Source organism: Loxodonta africana, chromosome 1 (assembly GCF_030014295.1).
Source record: "Loxodonta africana isolate mLoxAfr1 chromosome 1, mLoxAfr1.hap2, whole genome shotgun sequence".
Lineage (NCBI taxonomy): Eukaryota > Metazoa > Chordata > Mammalia > Proboscidea > Elephantidae > Loxodonta > Loxodonta africana.
This window is the reverse complement of record NC_087342.1, coordinates 40546118-40571055: the sequence shown is the minus strand read 5'-3', so window position 1 is coordinate 40571055 and position 24938 is coordinate 40546118.

Here is a 24938-nt window from a genome sequence, read left to right as displayed (position 1 = left end):
ACTGAGTGACCCCAGCAGATGTCATGAGGAGCAGAAGAACTGCCCAGAAGAGCCATGCCTGAATTCCTGACCCACAGAATCTTCAGCAGTTTGTTACACAGCAATCTGGCAGGTTCTGACAGGATCTCACCTAGGAAAGGCAGAATACCATCATCACTAACCTCAGGATATCTACCATGGGAGGTGGGGGAGACTTAATGGCAGGAATATCTCACCTATCACATCTCACTGGCTAGGGTGGCATCATATCTCTGTGCCTAAATCCTTCACTGACAAACCAAACCCATTGTCATCGAGTCGATTCTGACTCACAGCAATCCTATAGGGCAGAGGAGAATTGCCCCATATGGTTTCCATGGCTGTAAATCTTTATGGAAGCAGGCTGCCACTTCTTTTTCCCATGGAGCAGCTAATGGGTTTGAGCCACCAAACTTTTCAGTTAGCAGCCAACTGCTTAGCTACTGTACCACAGTTACCCCCTTGTGCCGTCTTCCCTGAACACTTGGTGAACACTCTGTGAGCTGAAAGACCAGCCAGAGTGTCTGCCTTGATGATTATCTGCTGTTTCTGCTGCCACAGCCACCTTGCCAATACCACAGCTGATACTGATTTTGCCACAACCATCTCTGCTGCTTGGCGGTGTGGCTGAAGTTTTCCTTCCCACCAGTGCCTATTACTCCTTGGTTAGGTCCCAGCAGAGCAGCCTGCTTTTTTAGGTCTTACAGTTTACTTGGAGAACTTGGGACAAATTATCCCAAAGCTGCCTCTGAGAATTATTTGTGACACCCTCCACTGCCACATCAAAAGTGAGTCTTCTCACTAATGACTAGGACACATTCCAGGACAGAGACAAAAACTCTTCATTCCTCTTTCATCCTAGAGTGAATTCCCTCAGGCATTCTTTCCAGAGCCTGAAAGGAGCCCTCTCTTGGTGGGAAGGAGGTACCACTTAAAAAATTCATTCAGATCAATCCTTACTGTTTCTCCCAGGAGGTCTAGCAAATTCTCTAATGCATAGGATTCATGGTGCTTTCCTTTACAGTCCTAGCATTTCTCTGCTAGCTATGAAGATTAGGCCTGTCTCAGGGTGGGCCCTCTAGAGAAATAAAACCAGTAAAGCTTATAAATATGTATATAGAGAGAGACATCTATACCAAGGAATTGGCTAACGCGATTGTAGAGGCTGGGAAGTATCAAGTCCCTGGATCAGGCTGGAGGCTTCTCCCAACTCACATAGCTCCAGGGACTGGTAAACCCAATATCAGTAGGTCAGACAACAGGGCTCTGACTCACAGGCTGTGAAGACGGATGAATCCCAAGACCAGCAGGCAAGACCACAGTTAAGCTGCCTAGCTCAAGTCCTAAGAATCAGAGATTAGATGATTAGGAGCCAGCTGAAGGATCCAGTACAAGCAAAAGCCCATGAGCCTTGTCAGAAAGTCCACCTATATTGGATGCAGGCCACACCCCCAAGGACACTCCCTTTCAACTGATTGGCTACTCCCAGCATATCCTATCATGGACTTGATCACATTATATCAGATCTCATCATGGAAGTGATTACATCATTATAAACAACTGCCAAACTACATCATAACTGCCAAACCACTGAGAATCAAGGCCCAGCCAAGTTGACACACAGCCTTAATGATCACAAGGCTTCTAGCCAAGAGCTTTATCAGCCATATAAGCACGAGAAGGAAGATTAGAAGCCATTACGAGTTGAAGTGGACCCAGCCTGGAGAAGTTTGAAATTTATGACAACATCTTGAACATGTTAAACATGTTACTACAAAATGGTAAGGTTTCTCTGGCATTAGAATGCTTAGAACTAAAAATGAGAAAAACAGCTTAACCTCAAAGCAATTTTGACGTATTATAAGGGATCAAGCTAGTAGCTAGGAACTGGAAAGTTTCCATCAGCAGTCAAGGGTATTTTATTACCTCATCTAATTTAAAGAATAATGTATTACTTCATCTCTAGTGTTTTATGTTATTGGAGATTCACTTTTTAATTGAGCAAGGCTTTAAGAAGTATTATAAAGGGAGGAGTGGGCAAGTACATGTTCTAAAATTTTGAGAACAGAAGGCTGAAAAGTAGGAGCCAAGGAAGACTTATACTTATCCTTCCTGGGTTTGATGCCACTAATGAGAAAAACAATGCTGTTTGCCTTGAGAGGCATTTCTAATGAGACAGTACAGCAATGATGCTAAGACTCTGCTCCCTGGGTTTTTTTCCCGCTTTTTTTTTTTTTTGAATTAAGAAAATGAAATTGCAAGAGTGGAAACTTCACCAATGAAACTATTTGAATGAGTAGGTCTTCTAACTTGAAAACTATTGTTGTTGTTGCTGCCCGGTGCCGTCGAGTCGATTCTGACTCATAGCGACCCTATGCACAACAGAACGAAACACTGCCTGGTCCTGCGCCATCCTTACAATTGTTGTTATGCTTGAGCTCATTGTTGCAGCCACTGTGTCAATCCACCTCGTTGAGGGTCTTCCTCTTTTCTGCTGACCCTGTACTCTGCCAAGCATGATGTCCTTCTCCTGGGACTGATCCCTCCTGATAACATGTCCAAAGTATGTAAGACACAGTCTCGTCATCCCTGCCTCTAAAGAGCATTCGGGCCACACTTCTTCCAAGACAGATTTGTTCATTCTTTTGGCAGTCCATGGGATACTCAATTTTCTTCGCCAACACCACAATTCAAAGGCGTCAACTCTTCTTCGGTCTTCCTTATTCATTGTCCAGCTTTCACATGCATATGATGTGATTGAAAATACCATGGCTTGGGTCAGGCACACCTTAGTCTTCAGGGAGACATCTTTGCTCTTCAACACTTTGAAGAGGTCCTTTGAAGCAGATTTGCCCAAAGCAATCTGTCTTTTGACCTCTTGGCTGCTGCTTCCATGGCTGTTGACTGTGGATCCAAGTAAAACAAAATCCTTGACAACTTCAATCTTTTCTCCGTTTATCATGATGCTCCTCATTGGTCCAGTTGTGAGGATTTTTGTTTTCTTTATATTGAGGTGTAATCCATACTGAAGGCTGTGGTCTTTTTTTATTTTTATTTATTTATTTTATTAACTTTTATTGAGCTTCAAGTGAACATTTACTAATCAAGTTAGAGTGTCACATATAAGTTTATATACACCTTACTCCGTACTCCCACTTGCTCTCCCCCTAATGAGTCAGCCCTTCCAGTCTCTCCTTTCGTGACAATTTTGCCAGCTTCCAACTCTCTCTATCCTCCCATCCCCCCTCCACACAGGAGATGCCAACACAGTCTCAAGTGTCCACCTGATATAAATAGCTCACTCTTTATCAGCATCTCTCTCCTACCCACTGTCCAGTCCCTTTCACGTCTGATGAGTTGTCTTCGGGGATGGTTCCTGTCCTGGGCCAACAGAAGGTTTGGGGACCATGACCGCTGGGATTCTTCTAGTCTCGGTCAGACCATTAAGTATGGTCTTTTTGTGAGAATTTGGGGTCTGCATCCCACTGATCTCCTGCTCCCTCAGGGGTTCTCTGTTGTGCTCTCTGTCAGGGCAGTCATCGGTTGTGGCCAAGCACCAACTAGTTCTTCTGGTCTCAGGATGATGTAAGTCTCTGGTTCATGGGGCCCTTTCTGTCTCTTGAGCTCATAGTTATCGTGTGACCTTGGTGTTCTTCATTCTCCTTTGATCCAGGTGGGTTGAGACCAATTGATGCATCTTAGATGGCCGCTTGTTAGCATTTAAGACCCCAGACGCCACATTTCAAAGTGGGATGCAGAATGTTTTCATAATAGAATTATTTTGCCAATTGACTTAGAAATCCCCTTAAGCCATAGTTCCCAAACCCTGCCCTTGCTCCGCTGACCTTTGAAGCATTCAGTTTATCCCAGAAACTTCTTTGCTTTTGGTCCAGTCCAGTTGAGCCGACCTTCCATGTATTGAGTATTGTCCTTCCCTTCACCTAAAGTAGTTCTTATCTACTAACTAATCAGTAAATAACCCTCTCCCACACGCCCTCCCTCCCCACCTCGTAACCACAAAAGTATGTGTTCTTCTCAGTTTATACTATTTCTCAAGATCTTATAATAGTGGTCTTATACAAAATTTGTCCTTTTGCCTCTGACTAATTTCGCTCAGCATAATGCCTTCCAGGTTCTGAAGGCTGTGGTCTTTGATCTTCATGAGTAAGTGCTTCAAGTCCTCTTCACTTTCAGCAAGCAAGGTTGTGTTATCTGCATAACGCAGGTTGTTAACAAGTCTTCCTCCAATCCTGATGCCCCGTTCTTCTTCATATAGTACAGCTTCTTGGATTATTTGTTCAGCATACAGATTGGATAGGTATGGTGAAAGAATACAACCCTGACGCACACCTTTCCTAACTTTAAACTAATCAGTATCCCCTTGTTCTGTCCGAACAACTGCCTGTTGATCTATGTAAAGGTTCCTCATGAGCACAATTAAGTGTTTTGGAATTCCCATTCTTCACAGTGTTATCCATAGTTTGTTATGATCCACACAGTCGAATGCCTTTGCATAGTCAATAAAACACTGGTAAACAACCTTCTAGTATTCTCTGCTTTCAGCCAGGATCCATCTGACATCAGCAATGATATCCCTGGTTCCATGTCCTCTTCTGAAACCAGCCTGAATTTCTGGCAGTTCCCTGTTGATATACTGCTACAGCTGTTTTTGAATGATCTTCAGCAAAATTTTGCTTGCGTGTGATATTAATGATATTGTTCTATGACTTCCACATTCAGTTGGATCACCTTTCTTGGGAATAGGCATAAATATGGATCTCTTCCAGTTAGTTGGCCAGGAAGCTGTCTTCCATATTTCTTGGCTTGGACGAGTGAGCACGTCCAGCGCTGCATCTGTTTGTTGAAACATCTTAATTGATATTCCATCAATTCCTGGAGCCTTGTTTTTTGCCAATGCCTTCAGAGCAGCTTGGACTTCTTCCTTGGGTACCATCAGTTCCTGATCAGATGCCACCTCTTGAAGTGGTTGAATATTGACTAATTCTTTTTGGTATAATGACTCTGTGTATTCCTTCCATCTTCTTTTGATGCTTCCTGAGTCATTTAATATTTTCCCCCATAGAATCCTTCACTATTGCAACTCGAGGCTTGAATTTTTCTTCAGTTCTTTCAGCTTGAGAAACAGCGAGCGTGTTTGCCCGTTTGGTTTTCCATCTCCAGCTCTTTGCACATGCCATTATAATACTTTACTTTGTCTTCTCCAGCTGCCCTTTGAAATCTTCTGTTCAGTTCTTTTACTTCATCAATTCGTCCTTTTGCTTTAGCTGCTCGACGCTCAAGAGCAAGTTTCAGAGTCTCCTCTGACATTCACCTTGGCCTTTTCTTTCTTTCCTGTCTTTTCAGTGACCTCTTGCTTTCTTCATGGATGATGTCCTTGATGTCATTCCACAACTCGTTTGGTCTTTGGTCACTAGTGTTCAATGCATCAAATCTATTCTTGAGATGGTCTCTAAACTCAGGTGGGATATACTCAAGATCATATTTTGGCTCTCGTGGACTTGCTCTGATTTTCTTCAGTTTCACGTTGAACTTGCATATGAGCAGTTGATGGTCTGTTCCACGGTTGGCCCCTGGCCTTGTTCTGACTGATGATATTGAGCTTTTCCATCGTCTCTTTCCACAGATGTAGTCAATTTGATTTCTGTGTGTTCGATCTGGCAAGGTCCATGAGTATAGTCACTGTTTATGTTGGTGAAAGAAGGTGTTTGCAATGAAGAAGTCGTTGGTCTTGCAAAATTCTGTCATTTGATCTCAGCATTGTTTCTATAACCAAGGCCATATTTTCCAACTACTGATCCTTCTCCTTTGTTTCCAACTTTCGCATTCCAATCACCAGTAATTATCAATGCATCTTAAAAATCTTCTAATTCTTTATCTTTGGCCCTAGTGGTTGGTGTGTAATTTGAATAATAGTCATATTAACTGGTCTTCCTGGTAGGCATATGGATATTATCCAATCACTGATAGCATTGTACTTCAGGATAGATCTTGAAACGTTCTTCTTGATGATGAATGCAACACCATTCCTCTTCGAGTTGTCATTCCCAGCATAGTAGACTACATGATTTTCTGATTCAAAATGGCCAATACCAGTCCATTTCAGCTCACTAATGCCTAGGATATCGATGTTTATGTGTTCCATTTCATTTTTGATGATTTCCAATTTTCCTAGATTCATATTTTGTACATTCCAGGTTCCGATTATTAATGGATGTTTCAGCTGTTTCTTCTCATTTTGAGTCGTGCCACATCAGCAAATGAAGGTCCTGAAAGCTTTACTCCATCCCCGTCATTAAGGTCGACTCTACTTTGAAGGGGCAGCTCATGTGTCTGTCAGTTTGTTGTACTGTATGGACTTATGTGTTGCTGTGATGCTGGAAGCTATGCCACCGGTATTCAGATACCAGCAGGGTCACCCAAGGAGGACAGGTTTCAGCTGAGCTTCAAGACTAAGACAGACTAGGAAGAAGGACCTGGCAGTCTACTTCTGAAAAGCATTAGCCAGTGAAAACCTTATGAATAGCACCAGAACATTGTCTGATATAGTGCTGGAAGATGAGCCCCCCAGTTTGGAAGGCAAAAGATGAAAACTACAGGTCCAACTAAAAAACCTGAAAATTAAAAAACAAAGGTGCTAGAGGCAAAGTAACTTTAGGCTCACACTCAGTAGAGTTGGAGGTATATAGAGGATCCAGAACACATACTTGTAATACTTAAGTGCCTGAAAACAGATTTTTTTTTTTTATGTGATGGAAAATTAAACAGTTACAGTAGTGCATCAATAGGAAACTGCAAGAAATTCAAACTGGATTCAGAAGAAGACCTGGAACAAGAGATATTGCTGAGTCAGATAGATCTTAGCTGAAAGCAAACCAAAACCCAGCGCTGTTGAGTTGATCCCGACTCATAGTGACCGCATAGGACAGAGTAGAACTGCTCCGTAGAGTTTCCAAGGAGCACCTGGCGGGTTCGAACTGCCGACCCTTTGGTTAGCAGCCGTAGCTCTTAACCACTACGCCACCAGGGTTTCCGGCTGTAAGCAAAGAATACCAGAAAGATGTTTACGTGTGTTTCACCACCTATGCAAAGGTATTTGCCTGTGTGGATCATAGTAAATTATGGACACCATTGTGAAGACTGGGAATTCCAGATCACTTAATTGTGCTCATGCAGAACCTGTACATAGAACAAGAGGCAGCTGTTCAAACAGAACGAGGGGATACCGAGGGGTTTAATATCAAGAAAAAGTGTGCGTCAGGGTTGTATCTTTTACCATACTTATTCAATCCGTATGCTGAGCAAATAATCCAAGAAACTGAACTAAGTGAAGAAGACCGTGGCTTCTGGATTGGAGGAAGGCTCATTAACAACCTGCAATATGTAGATGACATGACCTGCTTGCTAAAAGCAAGAGGACATGAAGCACTTACTGATGAAGATCAAAGACTATAGCCTTCAGTATGGATTAAATCTCAACATAAAGAAAACAAAGTCCTCACAACTGGACGAATAAGCAGCATAATGATACACAAAGAAGATACTGAAGTTATCAAGGATTTCATTTTACTTGGATTCACAATCAACACCCATGGAAGCTGCAGTCAAGAAATCAAGACATTGCATTGGGCAAATCTGCTTCAAAAGACCTCTTTAAAGTGTTAAAAAGCAAAGATGTCACTTTCAGGACTAAGGTACACCTGCCCCAAGCCATGGTGTTTTAAATTTCTTATATGCATATGAAAGATGGACAATGAGTAAGAAAGACAGAAGAAGAATTCATGCATTGGAATTATGATGTTGGCAAAAAAAATATTGAATATACCATGTACTGCAAAAGGAAAAAAATCTGTCTTGGAAGAAGTACAGCCTGAGTGTTCCTTAGATGGGAGGATGGGAAGACTTCATCTCACATACTTTGGACATGTTATCAGGAGGGACCAGTCCCTGGAGAAGGACATCATGCTTGGTAAAGTAAAGGGTCATCGAAAAAGAGGAAGACCCTCAATGAGATGGACTGACACAGTGCCTGCAACAATGGGCTCAAATGTAGCAATACTTGTAGGGATGGCGCAGGACTGGGCAGTGTTTCTTTCTGTTATACACAGGGTCGCTATGAGTCTGAATCAACTCAACGACATCTAAAAACAACAGGGATATAAAAGAGAAATAAATTTATTCTATTCTTTTGAACACTTATTTCCTTTTTGACAAACATGATACAAAAAACTTGTGATAGTGTGATTTCATTAGCAGAATGGCATACCCTGAAGTTGAGGTAATAAATTTTAGGAAGTCCCTACAAACTTCAGAGCTATCTCATTGCCACCCATTTTGTTTCTAAAACACTACTGCTTCTGCTATTCATTCTAAGAAATGGTATTCACACAATTTAATTTTACTTCAAAGAAAAATAGAATAGAAAAGCACAGGTATAAGTAGTGCTATCTCCAATGGAGTTGGATTTTATAAGATTTTATTTTAAAATCCACTGTTTCTATCCTGCCTACTTCCTGAACTAATGAACAGGTATAAACCCTGAAGTGGAGGGACAATAAAAAGGAAATGGTTTCTTACTTCTCCCTTGTATGTTTTCTCCTGCTCCAACCTGTATCTCTCAATGATACCCACACATAAAACTGTCCATTTCATTGGTCTTTCAGTCTTGCTTAAGAGCACTGACTCTGGACTTGAAGTCTTGTCTATACTGCAGTGCGAGTCAGGGTTTAGAGCAGGACACAGAAACTGCTGTAGGCAATTCAGTCAGAAAGGGACTTAATACAGGAAATTACATATTTACAAAACCTTGCAATAATAAAAGTTTCGTAGTTTCTTATAAAGCTAAACATGCAACTGCCATACTACCCAACAATTGCACTATCGGGCAGAGTAAAAACTTATATTCACAAAAAAAATCTGCATATGAATGTTCATAGCAGCTTTATTTGTTACAGCCAAAAACTGGAAACGGCCTAGATATCCTTCAACAGGTGAATGGTTAAATACACTGTGGTATATCCATACTACTCAGTAATAAAAAGGAATAAAAAAAAAAAACAATAAAAAGGAATCGATACACAGCAACTTGGATGAATTTCTAGGTAATTACACTGAGTGAGAAAAGCCATTCTCAAAAGATTACAAGCTGTATGATTTCATTTATAAAACGAAATTTGTCTGTCAGTTTGTTGTACTATGGTGGCTTGTGTGTTGCTGTGATGCTGGAAGCTATACCACTGGTATTTCATATACCAGCAGGGTCACCCATGGTGGACAGGTTTCAGCGGAGCTTCCAGGCTACAACAGACTAGGAAAAAGGACCTGGTGACATACTATTAAAAAAAAAAAAAAACAGCCAGTGAAAACCTTATGGATAGCAGCACAACACTGTCTGACACTAAACCAAAAAAACTAAACCCAGTGCCATCGAGTTGATTCTGACTCATAGTATGTTTGACATAGCACTGGCAAATGAACTTTCAGGTTGGAAGGTACTCAAAATATGCCTGGGGAAGAGCTGCCTCCTCAAAAAAGAGTCCAACTTTATGATGTGGAGCTTTTGGGAACTTTTTTTTTTTTTTAATAATTTTTATTATGCTTTAAGTGCAAGTTTGCAAATCAAGTCAGTCTGTCACATATAAGCTTATATACACCTTACTACATACTCCCACTTACTCTCCTCCTAATGAGTCAGCCCACTCCCTCCTTCCAGTCTCTCCTTTCATGACAATTTTGCCAGTTTCTAACCCTCTCTACCCTCCCATCTCCCCTCCAGACAGGAGATGCCAACACAGTCTCAAGTGTCCACCTGATACAAGTAGCTCACTCTTTGTCAGCATCTCTCTCCAGCCCATTCTCCAGTCCCTTCCATGTCTGATGAGTTGTCTTCGGGGATGGTTCCTGTCCTGGGCCAACAGAAGGTTTGGGGACCATGACCGCTGGGATTCTTCTAGTCTCGGTCAGACCATTAAGTATGGTCTTTTTATGAGAATTTGGGGTCTGCATCCCACTGATCTCCTGCTCCCTCAGGGGTTCTCTGTTGTGCTCTCTGTCAGGGTAGTCATCGGTTGTGGCCAAGCACCAACTAGTTCTTCTGGTCTCAGGATGATGTAAGTCTCTGGTTCATGGGGCCCTTTCTGTCTCTTGAGCTCATAGTTATCGTGTGACCTTGGTGTTCTTCATTCTCCTTTGATCCAGGTGGGTTGAGACCAATTGATGCATCTTAGATGGCCGCTTGTTAGCATTTAAGACCCCAGACGCCACATTTCAAAGTGGGATGCAGAATGTTTTCATAATAGAATTATTTTGCCAATTGACTTAGAAGTCCCCTTAAACCATGGTCCCCAAACCCTGCCCTTGCTCCGCTGACCTTTGAAGCATTCAGTTTATCCCAGAAACTTCTTTGCTTTTGGTCCAGTCCAGTTGAGCTGACCTTCCATGTATTGAGTATTGTCCTTCCCTTCACCTAAAGCAGTTCTTATCTACTAATTAATCAGTAAAAAACCCTCTCCCACCCCCCTCCCTCCCCTCCTCGTAACCACAAAAGTATGTGTTCTTCTCAGTTTATACTATTTCTCAAGATCTTATAATAGTGGTCTTATACAAAATTTGTCCTTTTGCCTCTGACTAATTTCACTCAGCATAATGCCTTCCAGGTTCCTCCATGTTATGAAATGTTTCACAGATTTGTCACTGTTCTTTATTGATGCGTAGTATTCCATTGTGTGAATATACCATAATTTATTTAACCATTCATCCATTAATGGACACCTCGGTTGCTTCCAGCTTTTTGCTATTGTAAACAGAGCTGCAATAAACATGGGTGTGCATATATCTGTTTGTGTGAAGGCTCTTATTTCTTTAGGGTATATTCCGAGGAGTGGGATTTCTGGGTTGTATGGTAGTTCTATTTCTAACTGTTTAAGAAAATGCCAGATAGATTTCCAACGTGTTTGTACCATTTTACATTCCCACCAGCAGTGTATAAGAGTTCCAATCTCTCCGCAGCCTCTCCAACATTTATTATTTTGTGTTTTTTGGATTAATGCCAGCCTTGTTGGAGTGAGATGGAATCTCATCGTACTTTTAATTTGCATTTCTCTAATGGCTAATGATCGACAGCATTTTCTCATGTATCTGTGAGCTGCCTGAATATCTTCTTTAGTGAAGTGCCTGTTCATATCCTTTGCCCACTTCTTGATTGGGTTGTTTGTCTTTTTGTGGTTGAGTTTTGACAGAATCATATAGATTTTAGAGATTAGGTGCTGGTTGGAGATGTCATAGCTGAAAATTCTTTCCCAGTCTGTAGGTGGTCTTTTTACTCTTTTGGTGAAGTCTTTAGATGAGCATAGGTGTTTGATTTTTAGGAGCTCCCAGTTATCTGGTTTCTCTTCGTCATTTTTGGTAATGTTTTGTATTCTGTTTATGCCTTGTATTAGGGCTCCTAGGGTTGTCCCTATTTTTTCTTCCATGATCTTTATCGTTTTAGTCTTTATGTTTAGGTCTTTGATCCACTTGGAGTTAGTTTTTGTGCATGGTGTGAGGTATGGGTCCTGTTTCATTTTTTTGCAAATGGATATCCAGTTATGCCAGCACCATTTGTTAAAAAGACTATCTTTTCCCCAATTAACTGACACTGGGCCTTTGTCAAATATCAGCTGCTTATATGTGGATGGATTTATATCTGGGTTCTCAATTCTGTTCCATTGGTCTATGTGCCTGTTGTTGTACCAGTACCAGGCTGTTTTGACTACTGTGGCTGTACAATATGTTCTGAAATCAGGTAGAGTGAGGCCTCCCACTTTCTTCTTCTTTTTCAGTAATGCTTTGCTTATCCGGGGCTTCTTTCCCTTCCATATGAAGTTGGTGATTTGTTTCTCCATCACATTAAAAAACGACATTGGACTTTGGATCGGAAGTGCATTGTACGTATAGACGGCTTTTGGTAGAATAGACATTTTTACTATGTTAAGTCTTCCTATCCATGAGCAAGGTATGTTTTTCCACTTAAGCATGTCTTTTTTAATTTCTTGTAGTAGTACTTTGTAGTTTTCTTTGAATAGGTCTTTTACATCTTTGGTAAGATTTATTCCTAAGTATTTTATCTTCTTGGGGGCTACTATGAATGGTATTGATTTGGTGATTTCGTCTTCGATGTTCTTTTTGTGGATGTAGAGGAATCCAAGTGATTTTTGTATGTTTATCTTATAACCTGAGACTCTGCCAAACTCTTGTATTAGTTTGAGTAGTTTTCTGGAGGATTCCTTAGGGTTTTCTGTGTATAAGATCATGTCATCTACAAACAGAGATAATTTTACTTCCTCCTTGCCAATCTGGATGCTCTTTATTTCTTTGTCTAGCCTAATTGCTCTGGCTAGGACCTCTAGCAGAAGACTGAATAAGAGCGGTGATAAAGGGAATCCTTGTCTGGTTCCTGTTCTTGAGGGAAATGCTTTCAGGCTCTCTCCATTTAGAGTGATGTTGGCTGTTGGCTTCATAAATTGTGTGTTCCTCATTTTCGTAATATTCGACTTTATGTTTGCTGAGTCGTTATGTTTTTCTTGGTTTTTATTTTGAGTTATGGAGTTGTTATACCTCTTTGTGGTTACCTTAATATTTACCCCTATTTTTCTAAGTAAAAACCTAAGTTGTATTGTCCTATATCGCCTTGTATCCCTCTCCATATGGCAGTTCTGTGCCTCCTGTATTTAGTCCCTCTTTTTGATTATTGTGATCTTTTACATATTGACTTCAAGGATTCCCTGTTTTGAGCATTTTTTTTCTTTTTAAAATTAATCTTAATTTTGTTTTTGTGATTCCCTATTTGAGTTGATATCAGGATGTTCTGTTCTGTGACCTTGTGTTGTGCTGGTATCTGATATTATTGGTTTTCTGACCAAACAATTTCCTTTAGTATTTCTTGCAGCTTTGGTTTGGTTTTTGCAAATTCTCTAAGCTTGTGTTTATCTGCAAATGTTTTAATTTTGCCTTCATATTTCAGAGAGAGTTTTGCTGGATATATGATCCCTGGCTGGCAGTTTTTCTCCTTCAGTACTCTATATATGTCACCCCATTGCCTTCTTGACTGCATGGTTTCTGCTGAGTAGTCTGAACTTATTCTTATTGATTCTTCTTTGTAGGAGACCTTTCTTTTATCTCTGGCTGCTTTTAAAATTTTCTCTTTATCTTTGGTTTTGGCAAGTTTGATGATAATACGTCTTGGTGTTTTTCTTTTTGGATCAATCTTAAATGGGGTTCGCTGAGCATCTTGGATAGATATCCTTTTGTCTTTCATGATGTCAGGGAAGTTTTCCACCAACAGATTTTCAACTATTCTCTCTGTATTTTCTGTTATCCCTCCCTGTTCTGGGACTCCAATCACACGCAAGTTATTCTTCTTGATAGAGTCCCACACGATTCTTAGGGTTTCTTCATTTTTTTTAATTCTTTTATCTGAATTTTTTCCAGCTATATTGGTGTCAATTCCCTGGTCCTCCAGATCTCCCACCCTGCATTCCTATTGCTCGAGTCTGCTCCTCTGACTTCCTATTGAGTTGTCTCATTCTGTAATTTTATTGTTAATCTTTTAGATTCCTGAATGCTGTCTCTCTACGGATTCTTGCAGCTTATTAATTTTTCCACTATGTTCTTGAATAATCTTTTCGATTTCTTCAACTGCTTTATCAGTGTATTCCTTGGCTTTTTCTGTAGATTGCCTTATTTCATTTCTGAGGTCCTCCCTGATGTCTTGGAGCATTCTGTAAATTAGTTTTTTATATTCTGCATCTGGCAAGTCCAGGATTGTATCTTCATTTGGGAAAGATTTTGATTCTTTAATTTGGGGAGTAATAGAAGCAATCATGGTCTGCTTTTTTATGTGGTTTGATATCGACTGCTGTCTCCAAGCCATGTATAAGATATTGTAATGATTTATGTTATATTCGCTCACTGAGTCTTATCTTGTTTTGTTTTCTTTCAATATACGTAGATGGGCTACTAGATTGCACTGTCTTGATTGTTGTAGCCCTTGAATCACTTATGTCCTATTACCAGCTGGTTTGGGCTGTTACCAGATATATAAGCCTAAGAGTCCATTCACTATTCTTGAGTAGAATCTGATTTTGGGTCATCAAGTGTGTGGTGCAGACTGTCACCTATCCACCTAGAGAAGTAGTGGTGATAGTTGTGTGCACCAGATTCTAGTAGCAGCAAGGGGGTCACACTCCAGGGGGGCAGGATGCTGACAGGCTTCCCCCAAGTGCCAGTGAGGTAGGTGTGTCTCTATTCCTAAAGCACTTTGGTGGGTGGGCTCTGCAGCTGTACCTTAGGCCCCCAATGCAAGTACCTCTACAGATTGGTAGGTGTCACCCTCCTTAGACCTCTAAGGCAGGAGGTAGGTGGTCTGGGGGGAGCTTCAGCCCTCAGTTCCCTGTTGTGGGTCAGTGAGGGCTCTGTTGAATACGCAGAGGTATCAGACCTGGGAAACCTGTCTTTCCAGTAATCCACTAAAACAATTACAGTCAGATCCCTATCAGAATTGCCCTTGCATTATAATAGCTACGTAGGGAATGAAAGCCCAAGACTGTGGATCACATATGTTTGGCTGGAGCTGGTTCTGTGTTTTTAGTCCAGTTAGGGAAGGATTTTTGGCCCCTGGGTTTTTTTGTAGCTGCTTCTCTCAGGCCAGGAGAATGGGTTAGGAAAAGACCAAAAAAAGGAAAGAAAAACCGCAGTGCACTTCACTCTCTGGCTCAGGAAATTCCAATGTTAATGAAGCTGCCTGGGAAGGGGAGGGGAGGGTTCAGATAAATAGGAGATTGTAGCACCCTGGAATATAGACAAAGTTACTTATCTTGCTTGGGATGACTGTTTTATCTGAGTTTCCCGAGGGGCGCATCAACTCTGCGTGCTGGCTGGGTAGAGATTGCCCCCGAGGGTCAGGCCCGCATCCCATGCTTGTGCTGTCTCAGAAGTCGTGGTCAGTTCCTCCGCTCCCAGTCCAAAGCCCAGCGCCAAGTTTCCCCGGCTGGGACACCGCACTCCAGGACCCCAAACCAGTCGCTGCCTCCTGGTGACTTCTCCTTCTGTCAGCCGCGTCGCTGCGCTGTCTGCGTGCACTGGCTGGGCTTCCCCGAGGTCACTTCTGGACGCTAGGGCTGTGTCCCATTTTTGCGCCGTGTCAGGGTGCCATGCTCAGCTCCCCTGCGCCCAGTCCAAAGCCCGGTGCCAAGGTTTCCTGGCTGGGAGGCCGGCTCCAGGCTCCGAAAACAGTCACTGCTTCCCCGTGGTTGTTTGTTCTCAGTCTCTGTCACTCGATAGAAATGATGCTAGAGATCTTATGACAGAATTTTGCAAGACCAATGACTTATTCACTGGAAATGCCTTTTTTCGACTGCATAAACAACAACCATACTCATGGATCTCATGGGATGGAATACACAGGAATCAAATTAAGGACATATGTGGAAAGAGATGATAGAAAAGCTCAATATCATCACTCAGAACAAAGCCAGGGTCCAAGTGCAGAACAGACCATCAATTGCTTGTATGCAAGTTCCAGTTATAGCTGAAGAAAATTAAAACAAGTCCATGAGAGCTGAAGTACGACTTTGAGTATATCCGGCCTAAATTTAGAGAGCATCTAACGAACGGATTTGATGCATTGACCACTATGATTCAAGATCAGAAGAGTTGTGGGATGATATCAAGGACATCATACATGAAGAAGGCAAAAACTCATTAAAGAGACAGGAAAGAAAGAAAAGACCAAAATGAATGTCAGAAGAGACTCTGAAACTTGTTCTGGAATGTAAAGTGAAAGGAAGGAATGATGAAGTAAAACAGCTGAACAGAAGATTTCAAAGGGCAGCACTAGAAGACAAAGTAAAGTATTGTAACGAAATGTGCAAGGACCTTGAGTTAGAAAACCAAAAGTGAAGAACATGCTTGGCATATCTCAAGCTGAAAGAACTGAAGAAAAAATCCAAGCCTAGTGTTGAAATTTTGAAGGAATCTATGGGCAAAAGCTCCACAAGTCTGTCAGTTTGACCTACTGTGGCGGCTTGTGTATTGCTGTAATGCTGGAAGCTATGCCACCAGTATTTCACATACCAGCAGGGTCACCCATGGTGGATAGGTTTCAGCTGAGCTTCCAGACTAAGAAAGACTAGGGAGAAGGACCTGGCAGTCTACTTCTGAAAAAAATTAGCCAGCAAAATCCTTATGAATAGCAGCATAACATTGTCTGATATAGTGTCAGAAGACAACCCCTTCAGGTTGGAAGGCACTCAAAATAGACTGAGGAAGAGCTGCCTCCTCAAAGTAGAGTCACCCTTAATGACATGGATGGAGTCAAGCTTTCGGGACCTTCATTTGCTGATGTCACACAACTCAAGATGAGAAGAAACAGCTTTGTTTTATTTTTGAGATTTCTTTCCTTAGGTTGGTTTCTTAGTTTTCCAGTGCTGCTATCACAGAAATACCACATGTGGATGGCTTTAAAAACAGAAATTTATTCTCTCATAGTTTAGGCTCTAGGGGAAAGTCCTTGTAATCGGCCTTCCCCTGGTCTAGGAGCTTCTAAGCTCAGGTTCCCCTTGTCCAGAGGATACGCTCTGCTCCCGCACTTCTTTTTTTGGTGTCGTGAGGTCCCTTTCCTCTCTGCTCATTTCTCTCTTTTATATCTTGAAAGAGATTGGCTCAAGACACTACCTAATCCTGTAGATTGTGTTCTGCTTAATTAACATACCTGCCTCTAATCCTGCCTCATTAATATTATAGAGGTTAGGATTTACAACACACACGGTAATCCCCTCAGATGACAAAATGGTGGACAACCACACAATACTGGAAATCATGGCCTCACCAAGCTGACACACATTTTGGGGGGACACAATTCAATCCATTACAGTTGGTGTCTGGCTGATGCTGTCCTGTATCCTATAGTAGTCGTATGTTGGTTTTCTAACCAAAGGATTTCCTTTAATATTTATTGTAAGTTTGGTTTGGTTTTCAAGAATGCCTTAATTTCTGTTTATCTGGAAATGTCCTAATTTCACCATCTATTTGAGAGAGAGTTTTGCAGGATATTTTTTTTTTATTATTATTATTATTCTTGGTTGGCAGTTTTTTTTTTTTTTCTTTCAAGGTTTTGTATCTGTCATCCTATTGCCTTGCCTGCATAGTTTATGTCAAGTAATCAGAGTTTAGTCTTATTGTTCTCCCTTTTTAAATGACTTTTCATTTTTCTTGAGCTGCTCTCAAGGTTTTTTCTTTGTCTTTAGTTTTGGCAAGTGTGATCATGGTATGTCTTGATGACTTTGTTTTGGGTTCCATCCTATATGGGGTTAATTGAGCTTCTTGGATGGCCAGTTGTTCTTTTTTCATGATACTTGGGAGGTTTTCTGCCAGCAAATCTTCAAGAATCTTCTCTGTGTTTTCCATTTTCTCCCCCTGTTCTGGAATCCAGTTATGTGCAAATATTTGCTCTTGATTGCGCCCTACATAATTCTTAGGTTTTCTTCATTCTTTGCTCTTATTTTTCCTCAAAGTGATGTGCATGGATTTGTCTTCAATTTTGCTTATTTTGTCTTCCATTGTTTCAAATTTGCTCCTAAAACCTTCTATTCAGTTGTCTATTTCTGAAATTTTGTTGTTTACCTTCTGGATTTCTAGCTGCTACTTTTGCCTGATTTCTAATTTTTTATTGATTTTGATGTTTTGTTCTTTTATTGTTTTCCTGAATTCTTCTATTGCTTTGTCTGTGTTATTTTTGATTTTGGCTATGTTTTCATTGGTTTTGTCTGTGTTTTCCTTGATCTCTTTCCTAATCTCTTGGAAAGTCCTAAATATTAGTCTCCTGAATTTCATATCAGGTAGTTCTACTGGCTTTTATTCGACTGGCAAGTCATCTGTTTCTTCATTTTGGTCACTTGCAGGAGCCATCTTGTCCTGCTTTTTATATGTTTTGATATCTTCTGCTGTTTCCAAGACGTAAGGTACTATTTTCTGTATTTACTGATTATGTGTTCATTTGTTTCATCCCACTTTTTTATTTTATTTTGATATGTCAGGGTGAAAGGGACAGGCATGCTTAGCTGCTTGCTCATCTGAGGCACAATAGCTCTCACCACCTTGTCTGGGTTGGCAGAGTAGCAGCAGGCTGGGTAAGCCTACTTCCTGTACACTGGTTTGGTGAGCTGGTTGAGGGCAGACTAGGTGGGAGTTGTCTCTCTCCTGTTCTTGGTCCAGTGGTGTGGGAGTATTCACAGACCCTCACCAGAGAGGCAGGGTTGTCAGACAGGGAGCAGTACAAGTTCCCTTCCCTCCATTCAGCAGCTGGTCAAGTGGTGAGAGGGGAGGGGCAGTGCAACTCTGGTGTAGCAGTGAGCCTGAGCTGAAGGTGCTCTAGCTGTAGTGGCATTGCGAGGGCCAGCAGGAAGGGGTAGGTGGTGTACGAGGCTAGGTAGGGTGAACAAAGAAAGGAAAAAAGAAAAGAAAAGGAGGAAAAAAAACTGTAGTGTGCAGGCCAGTGGAAGGGGGGGTGAGGTGTTGTATGAGGCTAGGTGGGAGGGAGAAGGAAAAGGAAAAACGGGAAAGAAAAAAATTAAAAAATGATGCAGCAGATCTGGCAGGTCTGGGCAGGGCAGAACTAGGGTGGTAGCAGGCTGGTGGCTCTCTAGCAATGGCAGTGTGACGTGGCCTAGCAGGAATAGATAGAGGTGGTGTATGGAGCTAAGTTGGAGGGAAAAAGAAAAGAAGAAAGGGAGAAAAAAAAAAGGCTTGACAAGACCTGGCAGGTGGCATAATGGGGGACCCAGGGCAGTGGGGGGCCAGTAATTCTCTACTCTTGGTGGTTCAGCAAGGCTAGGTGGGAAGGGGTAGAGGTGGCATATGGGCATAAGTTGGAGGGAGAAAGAAAAGGAAGAATGGGGAAAAAGAGAAAAAAAGGCATACTGGGAGCCAGCAGGTGGGGGCGGGGCAGACCTAAAGTGGCAGACGGCTGGTGGCTCTTTAGCCAAAGAATGCAGCATGGCCTGGTGGGAATAGGTAGTGGTGGGGTAGGAGGCTAGGAGGGAGGAAGAGAGAAAAGGAGGGAAAGGGAAACAATGGCACAGCTGAAGCCATTGGGTGGGGATGGGGGAGATCCAGGCCAGTGGTGAGCTGGTAGTTCTCTACCCATGGCAGTGTGGTGTGGCCTGGCGAGAAGGGGTAGAGGTGCTGTACAGGGCTAAGTGGGAGGGAGAAGGAAATGGAAGTGAGCTAAAAAAAAAAAAAATGGCATGAGAGGAGTCAGTAGGCGGAGGCAGGGTGGACCTAGGATGATGGCGGGTCGGTAGCTCTCTAGCTGAGCAGCACTTGGTGACCAGTCAGGAAGGGGTAGGGGTGCCACATAGGGGTAGGAGGGAGGGAGAAAGAAAAGGGGGAAAATGGCATGACAGGAGCCAGCAGGTTGAGGTAGGGCAGGCCTGTGGTGGTGGCAGGCCAGTAGCTCTCTAGCCGAGCAGCAGAGCTTGGCCTGTCAGGAAGGGCTGGGGGTGGCATACAGGGCAGAAGGGTGAGAGGTGGGAAAATGTGTTTCTCTGATTACCAGGTTTTCTGTCTCCTGTTAGGCACGCTGTGGAGTTGCCTTCCTGTGCTCCTTCTCCAGGGTCATTTGTGGCTATACTCCAAGATGGCCACGCTGTGCCATGTTAGTTGTCAGGTGACCTCCACTCTGTATCTCTCCCTGCTCTCTGTTTTCATTCAGTTTTTTCTTCTATTTGGTATTTGATCTAGTTCTTTATCCTTTCATTTGATATTTAGAGTTTCAGAGATTGATGTTTGTATCCATTCCTTACTTAGTTTTTTGAGTCTTTGCTCCAGAGGGACAGCATGATGCATCTGTTTCAGATGCCATGTTGACCCCACCTCCAGAACTTTAACTATCGTGAATAATTCTTTTAGTTTCTCTTCTAGCTGTTCATTGTTATAAAAGTAAAAGTTGAACTTTTCTTTTAATTAACAAAATGGATTTATTTTTATAATTTTCTGAAGACACTGAGGCCTTTTCAGCCCACCAGCACTTATTTATCATCAAACAAATGAGAAACATTGTAACTTAAATTCAACAATACTATCTATAGGTAGAAAACTATTACATTTTCTTTTACATGTTTTATAGAATCTGGTAATGAAAGGTTTTACGAAGTCATAGCTTTGGAGTAACTTAAAGGCCTGGTTGTACCAACTACACAAACAATTTATCTTCTTCAGTGCACTTTTAAATAGACTATTCTGTTGCTACCGTAGGCCCAACTCATAGCTTTTAAGTCAAGGTAAAACTTAGAAATAAAACAAAAATTATATAAATTGATACTACTGCTTGTTGAGAACTAAGAAGTACATTATAAATTTCATGGAATTAATCAAGGCAAATCTGGAAAACAAAAAAAATTAGACATTTATTGATAAACATACGTTTACCAATAATTAACTAGGTGGGCTGAGTTTTGGGGAGAAAAAAGGGAGAAGGTCAGCATACAGCAAACAACTTCCTACTCTTCTTGAGTATTATAAATTTATCTTAAATGTTACTTAATTGGGGGTCTATTTTTTTTATGAGTGTTTGACAGGTTTAATAAACTTTTTTTCAAACTGTGGATGGCAATTTAATTTAGATCGTTTATTCCCTCTTTTTCATGGTGGGCCAAAGAACTTGGGTCACCCATGAAACTATTTTGAGAGATTATTAGTTTATAGAGGGTAGAAGGACTTGTTTCTAATTAATGACTCTCCTTTTTGTAGTTTTAATGTTATTAAAGGAAAGATCTTTGTTAAGTTTTCAGAGGCTGGTTGGCCTCCTGTAGGTGGTAGGGTGTTGAATTTGTTCCTGTTCTCTCTTTTTAACTTAAAACATTTTCTTCTAAGATGACCCGGTTTTTACAATAAAAACAAGTACTAGATTTTCAATCTAAAAGATTGTTGGGTTGTATTTGAATTTGTCGGCGTTGTAAAGGCATAAGTGTATCTGGTTCTATTTGCGAGACTTTTTGTTTAAATTGTTCCTTTTATTAGTTTTTTACTCATAATGATCTTTTTTTCTAATACTCAGGCTTCTTGTAATAGTTGTAAGTACTGAAAAGGGAGAAAATTAGGTGGAAACTCATTTTCCCAAAATGATTACTGAAGTTTTAAGTTATTTCTAAAAACACTCAGTTGACAGCATTTAGAATAGTTACCAACTAATTGTATTCAAAAGCAATCCAGAATAATAACCCTAAGACCTTAGCCTTGAAAACTTTAGTTTCAAAACCTTCATTTTTAATACTCCAGTTCTGCATGCTTAGTAGGTTAGAATCAAGTTTACAGAAAGAGGAATTATCTCTGAGGAGCAAAACGAGGACTTCTGTTGAAGAGGGCAGAAAGAGCAGTTTGCAGAGTTCTTACAAATTTAAACAAATATTGTCTTAATGTCTTTTAAAAAAAATTCTAAAGGACAAATACTGTATAAGACCACTATTATAAGTTCTTGAGAAATAGTATAAACTGAGAAGAACACATTCTTTTGTGGTTACGAGAGGGGTGGAGGGATGGAGGGTGGGAGACGGTTATTTACTGATTAGTTAGTAGATAAGAACTACTTTAGGTGAAGGAAAGGACAATATTCAATACAGGGAAGGTCAGCTCAACTGGACTGGACCAAAAGCAAAGAAGTTTCCAGAATAAACTGAATGCTTCGAAGGTCAGCGGAGCAAGGGTGGGGGTTTGGGGACTATGGCTTAAGGGGACTTCTAAGTCAATTGGCATAATAAACTCTACTATGAAAACATTCTGCATCCCACTTTGAAGTGTGGCGTCTGGGGTCTTAAATGCTAACAAGTGGCCATCTAAGATGCATCAATTGGTCTCAACCCACCTGGATCAAAGGAGAATGAAGAACACCAAGGTCACACGATAACTATGAGCCCGAGACAGAAAGGGCCCCATGAACAAGAGACCTACATCATCCTGAGACCAGAAGAACTAGATGGTGCCCGGCCACAACTGATGACTTCCCTAACAGGGAACACAATAGAGAACTCCTGAGAGAGCAGGAGATCAGTGGGATGCAAACCCCAAATTCTCACAAAAAGACCAGACTTAATGGTCTGACTGAGACTAGAAGAATCCCGGCAGTCATGGTCCCTAAACCTTCTGTTGGCCCAGGACAGGAACCATTCCCGAAGACAACTCATCAGACATGGAAGGGACTGGACAATGGGCTGGAGAGAGATGCTGATGAAGAGTGAGCTACTTGTATCAGGTGGACACTCGAGACTGTGTTGGCATCTCCTGTCTGGAGGGGAGATGTGAGGGTGGAGAGGGTTAGAAACTGGCAAAACGGTCACAAAAGGAGAGACTGGAAGAAGGGAGCAGGCTGACTCATTGGGGGAGAGTAAATGGCAGTATGTAGTAAGGTGTATATAAGCTTATATGTGACAGACTGACTTGATTCATAAACTTTCACTTAAAGCACAATAAAAATTCTTAAAAAAAAATTCTTAAATACCCATTATAACTATTGAAAGCTCAAGTTTGTTTAAAGCTTAGGACTTGTGGACTCAACAATCCTAGTATGGACTGCCAACAATCAATCATTAATTAACTAACTAAACCAACCAACCAATTAACATCTTAATCAATCAATCAATCAATCAATCAGTTAACAGTCCTAGTGGCTTACGGGGTCTGAGATTTCACAAACTCGAAAACTCTCAGGATAAATAATGCTTGATTGCTGCTACTGATAAAGATAAGATTTATACAAGCAATATTTGGGGACATTTCCCCTGGACAAAACAAAATGGAATAAACACAAATTTTTGAAGAATTCAGTCATGAAAATGCAAAATTTGGTCTGAGAGGTTACTCACCCATTTGCTGATTTGTGGATGTGTTCTTGAAGGTTCTTGAGGATGTTAAACTTGCTCTTAGAAATTGAAAAGGCACATAAAAAAAAAACTTTCTGTGTTCAGAGAATTGAAAATAATTTTTTAGCAAATGATGTCAAAAGGACAAGAAAAATGCAGCGTTACAGAGTTTGGATAAAAAAATTAAAAATAATTTTTTAGCAAATGATGTCAAAAGGACAAGAAAAATTCAGCGTTACAGAGTTTGGATAGAAAAGATTAATTACGGCCTGTAATAGCCTTCGGGAATGTATCCCAGCAGTCAGAATAGCTCTCAGGAATTTTTCAAGTTTTTTTTTTTTGGTAGAAAAGCAGAAGCTAAGGTCTTTTGCAGCTTCTGGGCAGAAAAGAAAAACTGTATATACTTTAAAAAGCAAAAGTTAAAAGTCAACTCTGAAAAATTTTAGGCACTAGCTCTGAAAACTCAAGACTTCAGATTTAAAAAATTTCCTATATATTCTATTCAGTCTAAGTTACTTAAAAGGATTCTGGAGCCTAATTTAAGTTGAAATATCATAAAACAAAAACTTTACCAGAATGAATTTATATTAAAGTTTTCAAAGTAACTATTAGAAGCTTAGGCACACCAAGCAGTTTCTCGGAGACTTAAAAGACTGCCTTATGAAAAAAAAAAAAAAGTTAGTCATGGCTTTTGAAACAAGACAAACAAACTTAAACATGAAAGAAGGCAAACGATTACATAAATTTACTATCCTGTAAGGCTAGCTCAAATAACATACAAGATGACATAAAGGGCATTCTTTCTGAACTTTATTTTGTTGGCTAGATGCCTAGTATCTTACATTAAATATATTAATTTCTTTAATTGGAAAGTACTTAAAAATGGTAAAAACATTTGAGGAAATAAGTGGGAACCAAAAATAGTGCACTTCAGTTTAAAAGAAAACTTAGGTTTCTTTCAGACAATTTTATGCCAGTGGACAGCAGTGTCGATCCAAAAATTAAATTACAGCAAGAAACCATTTGTCTTTGGCTGGGTTCTCTAGCGAAGCAAAACGAGTGAAGTGTAAATATATATAGAAAGATTTATGTCAAGGAAATGGCTCATGCAGTTGTAGAGTCTGGAAAGTCCCAAGTCTGTGGGTCAGGCTGGAGGCTTCTTCTCACTCACATAGTTGCAGGGGCTGGCAAATGCAAGATCAGCAGATCAGACGGCAGTCCTCTGGCTCACAGATTGTATTCCAAGATCAGCAGGTAAGAATGGCAGGCCTCTGGCTCACAGGTTGCAGAGGCTGAGGAATCCCAAGACTGGCAGGTAAGCTGCTAGCTCAAGTCCCAAGAATCGGAGGTCAGATGAACAGGAGCCAGCTGCAGGATCCAGAGTGAGCAAAAGCCATCAAGCTTTGCCAGAAAGTCCACCTATATTGGATGCAGGCCACACTCCCCAGGAAACTCCCTTTCAACTGATTGGCTGCCATTACAGATCTCGCCACGGAAGTGATTATATTGTATTAGATCTCATTATGGAGGTGATTACATCATTACATAGCTGCCAGACTTCATCATAATTGTGAAACCACTGAGAATCATTGCCCAGCAAAGTTGACGTGCAACCTTAACCATCACAGTCCACCCCTTGTCAACTCGGTACCCATACACATTTCTAAATAAACACAATTATAAAGTCAAACTTGTGCCTAACATGATACAAGTAACATGCATAAACCAAAAATGCACTAGCCATTATATTTTCATTTATATTTTATAAGTGAAGAAAACAAAAATATTTGATGCACACATACAAGCAAGAAATACTCAAAACAATTACAGTCCTCATTTCTGCAGCTGGTCACATGGCTGTAGCTGGTATTTAGAATTACTTTCTTCCACTACCTCGTTAAGTTTTTGATAATCCACTCTCATTCTCCCAGATCCATTTGGCTTTTGCACAGGCCAAATAGGTGAGTTGAATAGGGATGTGCTGGGATTCACCATCCCTGCATCCTTCAAGTC